Source organism: Oryctolagus cuniculus, chromosome 16 (assembly GCF_051225735.1).
Source record: "Oryctolagus cuniculus isolate XC-2025 breed Fujian yellow rabbit chromosome 16, ASM5122573v1, whole genome shotgun sequence".
Lineage (NCBI taxonomy): Eukaryota > Metazoa > Chordata > Mammalia > Lagomorpha > Leporidae > Oryctolagus > Oryctolagus cuniculus.
In genome coordinates this window covers 41,931,054-41,948,321 of record NC_142882.1, presented here as the reverse complement: position 1 = coordinate 41,948,321, position 17,268 = coordinate 41,931,054, and the positions used below count along the sequence as shown (strand labels likewise).

The window sequence follows — 17,268 nt, the reverse complement described above, 5'->3', positions numbered from 1 at the left end:
AGTCCAGCTTGGAACCCTAGTGGCTACGTGAAAAAAAGTGCATTTCTTTCTCCTGATCCTCCCACAAGGGTGCTTGGTGACCAGCAGGGAGAAAGGACCATCTTAACACCAGAAGAGACTGTGGCGACTCTCACAACTAGGGGGTTTTATCAGAGGGGTAAATCTGAGTTCCCCACTATGAGTCTTGCCTAGAGGGTTGGCAAGGGGATGGGTACCCACTTAGGACTGTGGAGTGCTCCCATTCCCCCACCTTATCAAAGGCTCTGGGCTCAAACTGCCAAGGTGGACCAACGTGGGAATGGCTCTACCCATTCTGTGAGTGGATAGCACACTGGGCTGAGAGTGGATCCCCTGAACCCTGTCACTGAGGAGCCCCTGTGCGCTATGACAGTGGGGGATTCTTTGACTGCACTATAGGGTGTGGGATGTAGCTAGGTCTCTGGGCAATTACTGTGTCTGTCTTCAGAGACTCAAAGCTCCCTGATTTCCTGGGGTGAGTCATTACAGAGGGTTCCATGCTCACACTGAAGACCACACAGATCCTTTGTGGTTCATGCACTTTCAGGGGTGGGGGTTGTGCTACTGTGGGATAATTCTGAGCACTGATCACCTTGTAGAGAGGTGATACTGTGATTATGCCAGGAGAAGTGATCATACCCTCCCCACTGCTGACAATAGAGGAAACCTATCACACCCAACTTGGGTGTCACCCTGGATTCTCACCACTCTTGAACACTGACCAGAACTCCCTGGCCCCACACAGTACATGCCTCTGGATATCCAGTGAAGAAGCATGCATTCTACTAAGCCGCAGAAGCATAGTTCAAAGATAAAAACCACCAGAGGAGAAAACCAACAAGTACTTTCATAAGTGCCTAAAAATAAATGCAGAAATACAAGAAACAATAATAAGGAAGATAATATGACTCCCCAAAAGGAACACACCAACACTTCAATATTGGAATGTGAAAATGAAATGCCTGAAAATGAATTCAAATGAATGATCATAGCATTATTTAGAAACACAACAAAACAAATTCATGAGATAAAAAAATCCATTCACAATATGGGTGAAACATTTTATCATAAGATAGAGATACTGAAGAAAAATCAAACTGAAATAATAAAAATTAAGAACTCAATATGTCAAATAGAAAATACAGTGGAAAGCATCAACAATGGACTTTGTGAGGCATAATAAAGAATATCAGAGCTGGAAGATAATTTTTGGAAATACCTCAGTCAGATAAAAGAAAAAGAAACTAGAAAAACTGAAAATGGATTTCTAGATTTAAAGGATACTATCAAATGGCCCAATGTAAATGTCTTGAGATTTCCTGAAGGCATTGAAAGAGATAATGAATTAGAAGATGTATTCAGAGAAATAACAGCAGAAAACTTCCATGCTTTGGAGAAAGAAAGGTACATCCAAGTACAGAGAGCACATAGAACTCCTCATAGATATGATCAGAAAAGATCTTCACCACAACACTCTATAGTCAAACTTTCAACAGTAAAACATAAAGAAAATATTCTAAATTGTGTATGAGAGAAACACCAGATTACCTTCAGAGGGTCCCCAATTAGGCTAATAGCAGATTTCTCACCAGAAACCCTACAGGCTAGGAGTGAATGAAGAGATATTGTCTAAGTTAAAAGAAGAAACTGTCAACATAGAACACTGTACCTAGCAAAACTCTCATTTATAAATGAAGGTGAATAAAGACCTTCCCAAACAAGCGGAATCTGTAAGAATTTGCCAGGATTCATCCAGCCTTACAAATAAGGATATGCTACACACAGAAACAAGATGATAGTCCTCATTATTAAAAAATGTTAAGGCAGAAAATTCCATTGTAAAAGTAGCAAACCATAGGGAGATTCATGGGAAAATGGTAGGATAAATTCATTCCATAACAGTAACAACCTTGGTTGTAAATGGCCAAAGTTCTCCAATTAAAAGGTATAGATGGGTTGAATGAATTTAAAAAACAAGACCTACCTATTTGCTGCCTACAAGAAACACACATCACCATAAAAATACACACAGACTAAATGTGAAAGGATGAAAAAGATAAAGGATGGAAAGGCAGAAATGAGCAGGTGTAACCATCCTAATATCAGACAAAATAAACACAAAAAATCTGTTAAAAGAGACAAATAATGACATTATGTAATGATTAAGGGATCAATTCAATAGAAAGTTGTGACTACTGTAAATGTACATGCACTCAATGCCACGGCACCTGCACCAGCACATTTAAAACAATTTTAATGGGTCTAAAGGGAGACATAGACACCAATGCAGTAATAAAGGAGGATTTCAATACCCCAATTTCATCAATAGTTAGACCAAATAGACAGAGAATCAACAAAGAAACAACACAGCTAAGGTACACTATGAACCAAATGGACCTAATTGGTATCTACAAAATATTTCATCCCACAGCTGAAGAATACACATTCTTTTCACCAGTACATGGAACCTTCTCTAGGATAGATCATATACTATCCATAAAGCAAGTCTCAACAGGTTCAAAAATATTAATACCTTACCATGTATCCTTACTGACCACAATGGAGTGAAGCTGGAAATTCACAATTTAAGAAACTCTAAAAACTATCAAAACACATCAAGGCAGAACAACATGCTGCTGAACGAACATGGGTCATAGAAGAAATCAAAAGGGAAATAAAAAATTCTCAGAAACTAATGAAGATTATAACACACCATATCAAAACTTACAAGATACAGGGAAAATGGCATTATGAGGGAAGTTTATAGCAATTGGTGACTATATAAAGAAATTGAAAAGGCAGATCAAATAAATGACCTGTCAATGCATTTAAAGAACCAAGAGAAACAACATCAAACCAAACCCTAAATTAGTAGGAGGAAAGAAATAATTCAAATTAGAGAAGAAATAAACAAAATTGGAACCCCAAAAATGATCAGAGAAATGAAAAGCTAATTTTAAAAAATAAGAAAAGTTGACACATTTTGGCCCAATTATCAAAAAAAAGAAGGGAAGGGAAAGATCCAAATCAATAAAATGATGAGATGAAAAAGGAAATGTAACAGTGGTTACCACAGAAGTAAAAAAAAAAAAAAAAGCATCAGTAATTACTACAAACAGCTATATGGCAACAAACTGGAAAATCAAGAAGAAATCGATAGATTCCTGGACACATACAATCTACCAAAATTGAATCATGAATACATAGAAATGAAAATGGACCAATAACCAAGACGCAGATTGAATTATTAATAACGACCCTCCCAACAAAGAGAAATCCAGGACTGGACGGCTTCACTGCTGAATTCTAACAGACTTTTAAAGAAGAAATAATTCCAATCCTTCTCAAACTCTCCAAAATAATTGAAAGGGAGAAAATCTGCCCAAACTCATTTTATGAAACCAACATCCCCCTAATTCCTAAGAAAGAAAAGAATATAACAGAAAAAATAAATCAATATTAAAAACCTCAACAAAATATTAGATGATAGAATCCAACACACTGGAAAGATAATTCACCTGGACCAGGTGGGATTTATCACTGGTATGCAGAGATAGTTCAACATAGGCAAATCAATAAATATGAGACATCACATTAAAAATTAAAGAATATAAACAACATTATTATCTCAATAGATGCAGAGAAATCATTTGATATAATACAACATCCTTTCATGATAAAAACCTTAGCAAATTGGGTGCAGAAGGAACATTCCTCAACACAATCAAGGCAATTTATGATAAACCTACAGTCAGCATCATATTGAATGGGGGGAAATTGGAAGCATTTCCACTAAGGTCCAGAAGCAGATAAGGATGTCCAGTTTCACCACTGCTATTCAATATAATTCTGAAATTTTAGTCAGAGCCATTAGACAAGAAAAAGAAATAAAGGAGATGCAATTAGAAGTAGGGAAACCAAATTATTCCCATCTGAAGATGATATATTCCTCTATATAGGGGAACCAAAATATTCCACTAAGAGGCTATTGCAACTCATAAAGGAGTTTGGGAAAGTTGTAGGATATAAAAATCAATATACAAAAATCAATAACCTTTGCATACACAAACAATGCCATGGCTGAAAAAGAACTTGTAAGATCATTACCATTCACAATACATATAAAAAAATAGAAAAAGACTCCAAAAAATGGAAAAATCTTTCATGTTTGTGGATTGGAAGAATTAATATCATCAAAATGTCCATACCACCCAAAGCAATTTACAGACTCAAAGAAGTAGTACCAACAACATTATTCTCGGTTCTAGAAAAAATGATGCTGAGATCCTAAATAGCTAAAGCTGTCTTAAACAACAAAGACAAAGCTGGAAATATCATAATACCAGATTTCACAACATACTACATATACCATGTACTATTTTAATCAAAACAGCATGGAACTGGCACAAAAACAGAAATATACACGTAGACAAGTGGAACAGGATAGAAAATCCAGAAATCAATCCATATATCTACAATCAACTAATCTTTGACAAATGAGGTAAAATCAATCCCTGGGTAAAGAACAGTTTCTTCAAAAATGATGTGGGAACATTGGATCTCTGCATGCAGAAGTGTGAAACAAGACCCTACCTTACACCTTATTAAAAAAAATCAGCTCAAAATGGATCAAAGGACATTAATCTATTATCTGATACCACCAAATTATGGGAGGGAAATATTGCAAAAACTCTGGGAGATACTGGCATAGGCAAAGACTTCTTGGAAAAGACCCCAGAAGCACAGGAAATAAAAAGAAAAATAGAGAATTGGGATTATATCAAGCTAAGAAGCTTCTGCTCTGCAGAGGAAATACTCAGCAAAGTTAAAATGAAGCTGACAGAATGCAAGAAAATAACTGCAAGCTATGTAACTGATAAAGGATTAATATCCAGGATATATAAAGGGCTTAAGAAACTCAACATCAACCAAGAAAATAGTCCAGCTAAGAAATGGGCAAAGGACATAAAAAGTCAGTTTTCAAAGGATGAAATACAAATGGTCAACAGATATATGAAAAAATGCTAGGCATCAGAGAAATGCAAATAAAAACCACAATTGGGTTTCACCTCACCCCAGTTAGAATGACTATCACCCAATACTCAAAAAACAATAAATGCTGATGAGGATGTAAGTAAAAGGTTATCCCAATCCACTTTCAGTGGGAATGTAAACTAGTAGAAGACAGTATAGAGATTCCCCAGAGATCTGAAAATAGATCAGCTGTGTGACCCAGCCATCCCACTCCTGGGAATTTGCCAAAACAAAATTAAACCAGCCTATGAAAAGTTAGTTGTGCCCTCATGTTTATTGCAGCTCAATTCACAATAGCTAATAAATGGAATCAACCCAGATATCCATCACCTGATGACTTGATAAAGAAAATGTTGTCTATATACACTATAGAATACTCAGACATAAAAGAGAATTAAATCCTGTCTGTACAACAAAATGGATGTAACTGGAAACCATTATGTTGAGTAAAATAAGCCAGTCTCAAAAAGGCAAATACCATATGTTCTCTCTGGTATGTGGCATTTAATATAGAATATCAAAAATGCATAGGAATGAAATAGTTATTTTGGGATATGATTGTTGTTGTTAGCCCTTGTTTATGCTCCTGTGAAACTGTATTCTTCCTACTTTTTACTTGTTGAATATTATTAGTGGTGAATTAAGCCTGAGACTGTAGAAGGATTAAACTTAGATCTTTTCAAAATCTGATGAAAAGAGGGGAGGGATGGAGAGAGATTAGAGGCCAGAGAAGTAAGGAAGTGTGGTTGTCTTCTTGGAACAATACCTATGGAATATACAAAATCTGTTCACTTTATATTAATAAAAAATTCTTAAATGCAAACACAAAAGAATGGACCAGACATTGATAGAAGAGGTTGTTGCTATTGACTGACCCTGGAGATTCCTCAGTCACAACCCAGAGCTCTCCAGGGAATTCCCAGGGCTCTGGCCTCATGCTCCCTTTGCCCTCCTCTATCCTTGAGATGTTAGAAAATGGTGTACTTTAATACCCAGTTGTTTAGCAGACAACTTTTTAGTGAGTCCAATCATAAACAAATCTGTGCAATAAACAGTGGAGAAAATAAGAGTTCCAAGCACATAGCATCTATAAAGAACTGCAGATGGCTCAAGTAATTTTTTCAGAATGTTTATACACATTTGCAACTTTTCTATGCTCTCCAGCAACTTCATGCTGAGAGCTCTATTTGCGCATCCGTGAAGAATTAGCTGGATTTTGGCTTGTAATATTTTAGATTACCTTAACATGTGTAGTTCTAAATATCTGGCATTCCTTTTAAAGTTGCTATATCATAGATACGGTTTTTTTTCTTGTTCTCAATATGTGTATTATACCTTTTAAAGACTGTTTTCAGAGAGAGATGCAAGTTTTGTCTAAAGCTCATTTAATTACACACATACACATGTCACCTTGTACACAATTTGACAAAGCAAGTTTAATTGGGAACCAAAACAACTTTCAGTCATGTGTAAACTATATTAATTATAAAGCATTGAAGAGTCAAAGGGAGCACATAAACAAGTCTAGTATCTGCTAACACCAACCGATAGAATAAATAAAGGGGAGAGTGATCCAACATGGGAAGTGAGATACTCAGCAGACTCATAGAATGGCGGATGTCCTAAATAGCACTCTGGCCTCGGAATCAGCCCTAAAGGCACTCGGATCTGGCTGAAAAGCCCATGAGAGTATTTCAGGCATGGAAAGCCAAGACACTCTGGCAAAAAGATCTCTGTGAGTGAGATCCCAGTGGAAAGAACAGGTCTTCAAAGAGGGAGGTGCCTTTCTCTGAAGGGAGGAGAGAACCTCCACTTTGACTATGACTGTGTCTAAACAAGATAAGAGTCGGAGAACTCAAGGGGCTTCCATAGCCTTGGAAACTCATAACTGGTGCATAGGGAGATTACTGATGCCATAAACAGGAGTGTCAATTGGTAAAGTCAACAACAGGAGTCACTGTGCACTTACTCCTCATGTGGGATCTCTGTCCTTAACGTGCTGTACACTGAGGCTTAATGCTATAACGAGTACTCAAACAGTATATTTCACTTTGTGTTTCTATGGGGGTGCAAACGACTGAAATATTTACTTAATGTACACTAAACTGATCTGTAAAAAAAAAAAAAAAAAAAGAAAGAAATTATCAATTCCCAACTTGACTCTCACTGGGATTAAACATGACAATAGGTCTGATCTGATTTCATCATCATTTAAAAAAAATCATCTATTATTTTTCACTTTATGTTTCTGTGTGGGAGCAAACTGTTGAAATACTTACTTAAGGTATACTAAGCTGATCTTCTGTATATTAAGATAATCGAAAATGAATCTTGATGTGAATGGAAGGGGAGAGGGAGTGGGAAAGGGGAGGGTTGTGGGTGGGAGGGACGGTATGGGGGGGGAAGCCATTGTAACACATGAGTCGTACTTTGGAAATTTATATTCATTAAATAAAAGATAAAAAAAATTATAAAGCATTGAAACTTAATGAAACATTTAAAATATTATTGGAAATGTTCATTTGGTTGTTCCTTCATATCTGTTTGTCTTTTTATATGAAAAAAAAAACACAAGGGCAAAAAGAAAGCTCCTCTCTTGTTGACAACACTGAAAAAGCAAAGGTGGGTCTTCTGTGAAATTTTTTTGTTGCTTAATAAATGCAAGAATGAAGTTTTATAAGTGATCTTCTGGGTTCAATAACTTTTATTTTTGCCGGCAAACACCGAGCATATTTTTAAAAGATTTCATTAATTTACTTGAGAGTTACACTTACAGACAGAGAGAGGGAGAGACAGAGAGAAAGGTCTTCTATCTGTTGGTTCACTCCCCATATGGCCACAATGGCCAGAGCTGGGCCAATCCTGAGCTAGGAGGCAGGATATTATTCTGGGTCTCCCATGTGGGTGTGGGGGCCCAAAAAATGAGGCCATTTTCCACTGCTTTCTCAGGTCATAAGCAGAGAGCTGGATCAGAAGCAGAGCAGCTGGGATTTGAACTGGTGCCCGTATGTGATGCTGGTGCCACAGGCAGAAGTTCAGCCCACTGTGCCACAGTGCTAGCCCAAAACAAAACAGCATTAACCCATCAAGACAATTAAAATTTTAGTCAAGGAGCCTGCGCCATGAGGCAGTAGATTAATCCTCAGCCTGTGGCGCCGGCATCCCATATGGGCTCCAGTTTGTGTCCTGGCTGCTCCTCTTCCAATCCAGCTCTCTGTTGTGACCTGGGAAAGCAGTGGAGGATTGCCAAGTCCTTGGGCCCTTGCACATGTGTGGGAGACCAGGAAGAAGCACCTGGCTCCTGGCTTCGGAACGGCGCAGCTCCGGCCAATGTGGCCTTTTGGAGAGTGAACCAATGGAAGGAAGACCTTTCTCTCTGTCTCTCCCTCTCACTGTCTGTAACTCTACCTCTCAAATAAATAAATGAAATCTTTAAAAAAAGAAATAACAGTTAGTTTTTATTAGCTTATTTCATATTTTAGTTACTCTCCTAGTTTACAAAATAGTCCTAAACTAAAACCCCTATCAAACAAAGAGAAAATCGACTTTTGAAAATAGAAAACACAGCAACAAATAAATAATCTCTCCTGGACCTAAATGTACATTGGTTCTTCATTAAAACATTTTATGAACAAGATAATAGCACCTGATTTTATAAATATTATTAAGCTTACCATGAATTTCAGATTTATTTTAAAGCTATTTTGGAATTTGACTCTGAAACAAATGTTTTAAAATGTTTTATCTCATGTTATATCTTAAATTATTTGTTTTCTAAGTTTTAGTGATGAATATTTCAAACATCTGAATATTATTTTCACTCACTGGACTCTTCATCTGAATAAAAGAACTATTTATTTTTTATCACATGATTCATTTCCATCAAAAGATGTTAGAATCAAAAAATATTTATACCTGGAAGAATCCTTCAATACATTTTTTTATTATGCCTGAGTAAGCTTAAAGTCTCTGTCCACACTCTTACAGTTCCTGAATGGCACAGTGAGGAAAAGAGCCTCCATATAAATCCAAAAGTCCTATACCTTGGAAATAGTCCACAGTGGCAAACACACACAGACTCTGAGCTCTTCAAGCAAAAGAATTGCAGTCAAATCTGAATTACCCCCACCAAAGAAAGTATATGTATAACAGGACAGTTATTTCCAAAATATTTTGCTTTAGAGAACAGTTGAATTAATTTAGAGGCAATTAACATAATTATGTGTTACTAGGCAAATATTAAAATTACTTCACGTCCCTTGAATAAACAATGTCTGATGATAATGAAAATAATTGAAGAGTAGGGTTGACAGTAGTTGACACTTTTTTTTTTTTCAATTTTAAGATGACTTCAGGGGCCGGCACTGTGGCGTAGTGGGTAAAGCTGCCGCTTACAGTGCTAGCATCCACATGGGCACTGGTTCAAGTCCCAGCTGCTCCTCTTCCCATCCAGCTCTCTGCTATGGCCTGGGAAGGTAGTAGAAGATGGCCCAAGTGTGTGGGCCCCTGCACCTATGTGGGAGAGTAGGAAGAAGCTCCTGGCTCCTCGATTCAGATCAGCCCAGCTCCAGCCATTGTGGCCAACTGGGGAGTGAAACAGCAGATGGAAGACCTCTCTCTTTCTCTCTGCCTTTCCTTCTCTCTCTGTGTAACTCTGGCTTTCAAATAAATAAATAAATAAATAAATCTTTTTAAAAAGATGACTTCAATAAAATATAAAATCCCAGGTTATTAATGCAAATTGAAAGTTATAATTGAAATAACTAAAAGGTACCAATGAAACCAGAAAAAAATGTAATCATGTATATTATTAAAATGTTTTATGTTAAAACTTAGTCTAAACTTAAAAGTTTAGTCTCCCAGACTTCTTCACCTTTTTCTTTCAATGTAAAAAATATTGCAGCAGGTACTAGCAATGTTGTTGCCACAATAATCTGAAAAAGTAAGACTAATGGCATAATATCAGTTAATATTTAGATAAAGATGAACGTATTTTTTATTCTCTTTTAAAGATGTATTTACCTATTTGAAAGGCAGAGTTACAGAGAGAGAGAGAGAGAGAGAGAGATCTTCCAAATGCACATTCCCTTCCCAAATGGCCACAACAGATAGCTCTGGGGCCAGGCCAAAGCCAGAAGCCAGGAGCATTTTCAGGGTCTCCCATGAGGGTAGTAAGGGCCCAAGCAATTGGGCCATCTTCCACTGCTTTCCTAGGTGCCTTAACAGAGAGCTGGATAGATAACAGAGCAGCCAGGACACAAACTGGCACCCATGTGGGATGCCGGCATCACAGGTGGTGGCCTAACCTTAGTATTTTTTGTAAGAAAAATCAAATTTATTCTTAAAAGCTTATTTAAAGTTATTTTATCAACAAAACCTAATTCCTTAGTTAAACTCTTAAAACAGAAAATATCATATGTATATTTTGTGACACACTCACTTTTAGTTTTTCCATTTCAATTTTTTTTTTTTTTTGACAGGCAGAGTGGACAGTGAGAGAGAGAGAGACAGAGAGAAAGGTCTTCCTTTGCCGTTGGTTCACCCTCCAATGGCCACCGCGGCCGGCGCGCTGCGGCTGGCGCACCACGCTGATCCGATGGCAGGAGCCAGGAGCCAGGTGCTTCTCCTGGTCTCCCATGGGGTGCAGGGCCCAAGCACCTGGGCCATCCTCCACTGCACTCCCTGGCCACAGCAGAGGGCTGGCCTGGAAGAGGGGCAACCGGGACAGAATCCGGCGCCCCGACCGGGACTAGAACCCGGTGTGCCGGCGCCGCTAGGCGGAGGATTAGCCTAGTGAGCCACGGCGCCGGCCCTCCATTTCAATTTAATAACAATTTTAAATTAGGGCCAAAAGTCATCCCAAGGCTGATCTTTACCCTCTAGTTTTGCATGCAAGTGGCCAAGAGTGTTATCCTATCTGTTACACCACGGCCTGTGCTTGTATAGTCCTGCCCCACCTTATTCCATTGAGCTGATGGGGTCTGGACCACTCATTAGTGTGTTCCCAGCAGGTTAACAAGGTCCTGTCTGGTCACTTGGGATTTTGTAAGTGAGAAGCAGAGAGAGAGAAGAAAATGAATGTGTCTTTAGTCTTTGACCAGCTCCACCAACCCAGAAACACCAGTATAGTCACACGCTTATTTTTACAATCAATTGTTCACCAATTCACATTTCTGGTTGGTACAGAAACCGATCAATCTCTTCCCTTGGTGAAAGAATCACCAGGACTCAGTAGTTTGGGGGAGAGGGGAGAAGGATGGCACAGAGGCCAACATGGGTCTGCACCTGCATAGCTGTGTTTTCGCTGGTCACACTCAGTCGATTACACTGCCAAGGAGCATCTGGGGCCTCAGGATGCCTGATGGTGCTCTAGGAGTGATGCCCCAAGCACAGGTCCCCAGGCTACACTTCTCTACCTTATCACATGATGTTTGCCCACTGTTACTGAGATGACAGCACTGCCCAAAGCTGGCTGTGTTGGGACAGGCTTCCAGCCTCAGGTGAAATCTGGGCTTATGCCAGCTCTTCTTCATCCCTGCCTCCACCGTTGCCTTGAGCCCAAACACTGGGCTCTCCCCTTCCCCACAGATGTGTTTTTGGGAGCCTGGGGCCACCTTCCCTGTGCCAGCAGGCCTCTGTGAAAACATTTCTACTCGGGGCCGGCACAGTGGCATAGCTGGTCAAGCTGCAGCCTGCAGCTCAGATGCAGTCCCAGCTGCTCCACTTCTGCTCCAGCTCCCTGCTGATGTGCCTGGGAAAGCAGCAGAAAATGGCCCATGTGCTTGGGCCCCTGCACCCACATGGGAGACCCAGATAGAGCTCCTGGTTCCTACCTTTGGGTCAGTGCAGCTGTGGCCATTGCTGCCAACTGGGGAGTGAACCAACGGATGGAAGATATCTCTCTCTCTCTCTCTCTCTCTCTCTCTCTCTGCTTCTGTATGTGTGTATATAACACTGCCTTTCAAATAAATAAATACTTTATTTACCTTCCCACCATGCTTCTCACCTTCTTGCAGGAAGGACCCTCAGCAGTGCCAGTTATAGATTAGCAGATTCTACAAAAAAAAAAAAAAAAAAAAAAAAGATTAATGCATCCCATGGAAAGAGATCCTACTCTTTCAGGCATCAAGCCAATTAACAATGTTGGCCACATTAGGGGGGATTATTTATTTTTTTAAATATTTGTTTGAAAGACAGAATTACAGAGAGAGGAGAAACAGAGAGAGATCTTCCATCTGCTGGTTCACTCCCCAGATGGCCACAACAGACAGTGCTGGGCCAGGTGGAAGCCAGGAACTAGGAGCTTCTTCTGGGATACCACATGGGTGCAGGGGCCCAAGCACATGAGCCATCTTCCGCTTCTTTCCCAGCTGCATTAGCAGGAAGCTGGATCATAAGTGGAGCAGCCAGGACTCAAACCAATGCCCATATGGGATGCCGGTGCTGCAAACATTGATATTACCAGCTATACTACAACTGCAGCAAAAAAGACCTTTCTCTCTGTCTCTCTGTCTCTCTCTCTCACTGTCCACTTCTGCCTGTCAAACAAATAAAAATAAATAAATAAATAAAAAGTATATGTGTGGGGATGACACTGGTGCAGTGGGTTAAAGCCCTGGTCTGAAGCGCTGGCATCCCATATGGGCGCCAGTTCGAGCCCAGGCTGCTCCACTTCCAATCTGGCTCTCTGCTATGGCTTGGGAAAGCAGAAGAAGATGGCCCAACTCCTTGGGCCCCTGCACCCATGTGGGAGAACTGGAAGAAGCTCCTGACTCCTGGCTTCGGATCCCAGCCTTTGCAGCCATCTGGGGAGTGAAACAGCGAATGGAAGACCTCTCTCTCTGTCTCTACCTCTCTCTGTAATTCTGTCTTTCAAACAAATAAATCTTTTAAAAAAAAGTATATGTGTTACATAACAAGTCAGATGTAGTCAACAGCAAAGCCTTTCCATAGAAGATTCACCTGTGCCCACTTCCTTCTGTGACAAGGGAGGCAGCCAGGGCCGGGATATTTGAAGTGAATAAGAGACCATTTTGAATGAAAAACAGAAAAAACAGTTAAGAAGTCCTAAAAGAAAACGCTTTAAAAGTATAGCATAGTCATTTGCAAACCTCTGAAGAGATCAGAAGCATTAAAGAGCGAACCAAAGGTTAATTTTGTAACTAAGCTTTGGAGAAGGTAGACTCTAGTTCATGTAGTTTGCACAAACACTGCTTGCTTTTTGTTGTCATTGCTTTGGTCAGTGAATTTCTCAAAGTTCGATATATATACACACATATACATACAGACACACATATTCCTATCTTTATGTACTGGAGTAAATGAAACAAGTTACCCCACTCTTAGATCTCTGGCTCCAGTGTCTGTTTACTGTCCTGGTGCTGACACACTACATTTCAAGGTAGATGTCTTCATTAATTTATACTGCAGTGGCCGGCGCCACGGCACAATAGACTAATCCTCCGCCTGCGGCTCCAGCACCCCAGGTTCTAGACCCAGTCAGGGTGCCGGATTCTGTCCCAGTTGCTCCTCTTCCAGTCCAGCTCTCTGCTGTGGCCCGGGAATGCAGTGGAGGATGGCCCAGGTCCTTGGGCCCTGCGCCCACATGGGAGACCAGGAGAAGCACCTGGCTTCTGGCTTCGGATCAGCGCTGTGTGCCGGCCACAGTGCACCGGCCGCAGCGGCCATGGGGGGTGAACCAACCGCAAAAGGAAGACCTTTCTCCCTGTCTCTCTCTCTCTCTCATTGTCCACTCTGCCTGTCAAGAAAAATTTATACTGCAGTAATGACTATCAAGCACTCATCAGTTCTAAGAAGAAAGATCTTCATATTCCTGGCAGCATTCTGTAATTTGCTTTAACATTGAGTCAGAATGATTCTTTTCTTTTTATTGTGATGTCGTCTTAGTCATTTGATAATGGTCAAATTTAGGTTCTCCTTCCAAAGCTTACCTATTGTTTGGGAAGTCATTCAGCATAAATAAATTCTCACCAGATTTGGATTTTGGTCACCCAAGTCTGACAGTAACCGAATGGCCAAGTCTGCCAACAATTTCTCTGCTCTTTTTGTTAATGACCAAGTGCCCCCTTTGGTAAATAACTTGGTTTTCGAACAGAGCCATGCCTCTCAGTGCCCGAAAACCCCAAATCAGGTTGATTTCATTTGTTAACGTTTTCCTCATATGACTGGAGTCTGTTGATTCACTCCCCACACGCCTACAACAGCCAGGGCTGAGCAAGTTGAAGCCAGGAGTCAGGAACTCAATCTGGGTCTCCCATGTTGGTAGCTGGAGATCCAGTTCCTTGAGCACTTCCCTGCTGACCCCCAGGGTATGCTTTAACAGGAAGCTGTAGTCAGGAGAGCCAGGACTCTAACCCAAGTACTCAAGATGGGGTGCGGGCATTCCAACAGGCGTTTTATCCACCATCCCTGTCCTGATTTTATGGAAAGGTTTTCTTATAATGTTCTTCTGGAAAGGGGTAGAAGAGTAAATTAAATATTTAATATGATCTGTCCATAGAAGACTTTGATGCTTTATTACTAATGATACTATGATTTTTATGCAATTGACACAGGGGAAAAACAAGTCATTTAATGTGATAAAATCAGGTCAAAAATGAAAAAGCCAGTATGAATTGAATTAAAAAAGGTTTTACTAATATGCATTATTCTGTGGCATCTAAAAAGAATTTACATTTAAATTTAGTGTGATTTAGTCAGCAAATAAAAAAGCAATCAGCATTCCGTGAAAGAATAAAATTGAAAATTTAGATACATGTTTCTTATAACGATCTCTTATACACAATATAAATTCTCTCTTGAGCACCTTATGAAAATGACACTGTGACACTGCAGGTTCTGTACAGTGGTGGGAACAGGTTATTACTTCCTTGCAATGATGACCCGACACCAAAAGTAGCCATTTTAAATGTTAGCTTAACGTTTGTGAACTTTAAGGCATGTTTAAAATAATTTCTAACAGAAAATCCAGCATACAGACAGAGCTCTCTTGTACTGCTGGTTCACGCCCCTACATGCCCACAATAGCCAGGGCTGGCCGGACCGAAGCCTGGAGCTGGGAACTCAATCAGATGTCTCACGAGAGTAGTTGGAACCCAAGCATTTGAGGCATTATCTGCTTTGCCTCTTATGCTGCAAGTTAGCAGGAAGCTAAAATCGGGAGTGGAGATGGGACTCAAACTGAGACACTCCAGTGTGGGATGTGGCACCTCAACTGCTATGCCCAACTCCTGCCCCTGAAAGATTTTTGAACCGTTCTTTTCCCAGTCATGGAAATGAGTATTGGCTTAATAATAGTAAGCCTTTAAAAATTATAACAATGTGATGTAACATGAATGATGTGATGTGACCACCTATTTAAGATCACTAGGTCACAGGGCCAGCACTGTGGTACAGTAAGTTAATCCTCCACCTGCTGTGCCAGCATCCCATGTGAGCGCCAGCACTAGTCCCAGCTTCTCCTCTTCTAATCCAGCTCTCTGCTGTGGCCTGGGAAAGCTGTAGAAGATGGCCCAAGTCATTGGGCCCCTGCACCTGCATAGGAAACCTGGAGGAGGCTCCTGGCTTCGGATCGGCTCAGCTCTGGCCATTGTGGCCATTTGGGGAGTGAACCAGTGGATGAAAGACCTTTCTCTCTGTCTCTCCCTCTCTCTATCTGTGAATCTCTGACTAGGTCACAGTGCTCTTTCTCTCCAACACCTTTCCAAGTAGTGAGAGATACTCAGCTTCGTTAAAGAACCTGCTGCCATTTTCCTTCTCATTTATTAAGCAGGCTGTCTTCTGAAAGCATAGTGGTTATGTAAAACAAAAGGAATAAAAATCTCCACACATTTTACACTCTCAAATTTACCGTGCCTACAGTCGTAAACTTTCTGACTGATGGTATAAAAATCTTTTTAAAGTTTAGTTACGATGCATGTTGTTTGAGAAACTGTGGACTTTTCTCTCAGTGCTCAGATGGCTATGATGAAGACAGCTGCTGGGGAGACTTGGCAGGTGTACAAACAAAGTTGGAGACGTACAGGTTTATCACTTCGAAGCTGCATACACCTACTGTTCTTCTCTACCAAAAGACAACAATTCCACTTTTTATAGGCAATTGTCTTTCCTTTTTTAGTCTCAGAGGCTCACCAAAATTCAATAAGTTTATTTTAGTGAAAACCACCTTGCTGCACTCAGCAACTTGCCTAAGCAAAGTTCCTTAAAATAAAACGAGCAGGCGCCATTACTGTAGAGCGAACCAATCCAGAATGATCAGGAGCCCATTTCTTTCCAAATGCGCTCATTTCCTCTGTCCTTAGAGAGCGTTTGAAAGGGCAAGTTCATCAGGAGAGTAAAAGACATGGGGAAGAAAGCCGGTAAAAGCATTTCTCCCCTTCAAAACTGCGTCCTTAGGAAAGCAATCCCAGAGGACGCGACTCCCAGTGGGACAGACTCTGAATAGATACTGGAGATGATGAGCTAGGCATGATTCTGGGCGCACAAGCAGATGTTCTGACACGGGAGTGAAACAGAAGCTAAGCGTTTGTAGACCCACCTTGGTAACCACGTACAACCCAAGAAGCCTCTGGTTTCCCTCCTTGGAACTCTACAAAGAAGATCTGTAAGTGGAAAGAATATAATAAAGGCCAAAGCTAAAAATAAATGGTATCATTTAAAGAGTCGCTCTCTGCAGATCCAGTTCTCCCAGTGTCCCCTCAACACCCTAAGTAGAATTCCCACACGGCCGGAGGCTACAACCACCTGGGGGGGAGCAAGGTTAATCATTTATTTATTACCTTCTCAAACTTCTCTTTCGAACTCCAGCTCCTCCGTTTAGCGGCAGTTTGGCATCGGACTTCTGCTGAACTTTAAGTGCATCCAGTTTGTATTGATGCAGTGGGGATACAAACAACTTTTAGGTTACAAGGGGTAAGCCAGCGTGCGCGTGCGCGTGCGCGTGCGCGCCCTTAGGGCAGTGCTTAGAATAAAGTCTAAGGGCCGGCGCTGTGGCTCATTTGCTTAATCCTCCGCTTGCAGCACCGGGGTGTAGTTCTGGTTGCTCCTCTTCCAGGCTAGCTCTCGGCTGTGGCCCGGGAGGGCAATGGAGGATGGCCTAAGTGCTTGGGCCCCTGCACCAGCATGGGAGACCAACAGGAAGCACCTGGCTCCTGGCTTGGGATCGCTCTGCGCAGGCCATAGCGGCCATTAGGGGAG

General features: G+C 40.8%; 1 long non-coding RNA gene across 4 annotated transcripts in view; it reads right to left on the bottom strand.

Annotated features, from left to right (window-relative positions):
- Positions 1 to 17,268, bottom strand: part of LOC127487319 (uncharacterized) — a 37,356-nt gene extending 20,088 nt beyond the window's left edge. The window contains exons 1-3 of one of the 4 annotated variants that reach the window (XR_016222425.1): positions 16,851 to 17,268; positions 16,610 to 16,673; positions 12,039 to 12,107 (exon numbers count right to left, since the gene is read on the bottom strand). This is a non-coding gene — a long non-coding RNA (uncharacterized LOC127487319). The remainder of the gene's footprint in view (positions 1 to 12,038; positions 12,108 to 16,609; positions 16,674 to 16,850) is intronic. The other 3 variants (XR_016222426.1, XR_016222424.1, XR_016222423.1) reach the window with 3 other exon arrangements.